Here is a 1,749-nt window from a genome sequence, read left to right as displayed (position 1 = left end):
GGAGCGTCCAGCGGGCGCGGGAGGGGCCGGGACCGGGTGAGCGACGGCCCCTGGGCTCAGGCCGGGAAAGGCCGCGCCACCGCCGCCGCTACTCTCCTCGGCCGCAGCCGGGCGGAAAGTGCCATGGCAACGCGCGGCACCTGGAGGACGGCGCGCCGCGCGGGACAAAATAGGCCGCGCGCTTCGCGAGACTAGCGAGGGGTGGTAGGGAGGGGCGGGGAAGAGAGGCGTGCGAAGGCGGCTTCCCAACGGCGGGGCCCCGCCCCCCGTGCTGCTCGGTGCACGGGAATTACCGTATTTATACATATACTGTATTACTGTATATGGGAATTTTTCGTGTTCCAGGTCAAATCAGCCAACTCAGTTCCGAATCCTCTTGATTGATCAACACTCAATTGTTCGAACACCAAATGTGGCACTACAACCGGCAAGTATCCTTTTCAGTCTGGGGCTTCAGATACTCCCAAATCCCTTGACGGGCATCCTACATGCAGGCCCAAGCCTGGAGGTCAATGGCCACAGCAGCAAGTTACCGAGCAGTCTCACATTTCCATAAAGGAGGCATGTAGCCAAGATCCTCCTACTGGGAGCTGCCCACTGGGAGGCTGTACCAGGCTCTTCCAAAGTGTCCTGTCCACAGCGCATTGGACAGGGGTGCACCCTCTACTACACAATGCCATTCAGATCCATCTTGGCCGGGCCAACAGACCACTGCAGCAACTCCTTTTTTTTTGAGAGAGAGAATTTTTCCTGTTCCAATCCAAAAGAGCCAAATCAATTCCAAATCCGCGAGCCAGTCCAGAACCATAAGTGGCCCTACTACCGGCAAAATCCTCCACCCCACCTGGGGCTTCAGATGTTTCCAAATCCTTTCACAGGCATCCTACGTGCAGGCCCAAGCCTGGAGGCTTGGGTTCAGGTGCCCCCGACTTTTGCTTGCCCTCAGCCATAAGACTGCAGGAGCAAGCTAGGAAGGAGTCTCCTATTCCCATAAGGTGAGCATAAAGCCAAGATCTTCCCGCTCGAGCAGCAAGTGGGAGGTTGACTATGTATCACCTCCTCAGGTACTACTGTTGTCCCCAAAGGACAGTGAGTTCGTGCCCGGTGCGCTTGTGCCAATAAACACACAGAGGTGAAGGATCCAACTTAATCTTTATTTCTGCGCAGAAAGTAGCGCTTGGCAATCATTCGCAAAGCAAGCACCCACACCCCAGTGGGTGTCTGCCTTATATAGCTACGTAACAGGTTAAACTTGCTGATGTGATGAAATGTGTAGCAAGCCCAGCAAGTAACCCCGCTTCCATCTCCCCCCCAAGTAACCCCCCTTCCAGCTCCGGAACTTTGTTGATACAGCTTTTCCTCTAGCGAGGCCAGCAATTAAACAGCTAAGCAACAAGCGATCTCCCCCAGCCTAAACAACCTACTCTGTGTCCTTGGTTAGATAAAATACTTTTTCAGAACACAAAGCTGTTCCTGAAGTAGAAAATGCATAGTAAAAGTTCAATAGTAAGAGTTCAAGGGATCTCTGCTGGACATGGCTTCCAGCCCTACTTCTGTCCCTAGGGGTTTAGCCAGGTGCCCCTGAAACAAGGGGTGCTTATCAAATCCCCCCTTCGAGGCTATGGTCCTTATGGAAAAGGTCCATAGTCCTCGACTATCTTTTTTATCTCCAGAAATCTCTTTGTTTCCTCCCGATTATTTTGGATCGGGTTTGTAACTGATGATTTTACAAACATCACATGGTGAATG

Source organism: Alligator sinensis, unplaced genomic scaffold (genome assembly GCF_000455745.1).
Source record: "Alligator sinensis unplaced genomic scaffold, ASM45574v1 scaffold842_1, whole genome shotgun sequence".
NCBI lineage: Eukaryota > Metazoa > Chordata > Crocodylia > Alligatoridae > Alligator > Alligator sinensis.
This window is presented reverse-complemented; position numbering follows the sequence as displayed.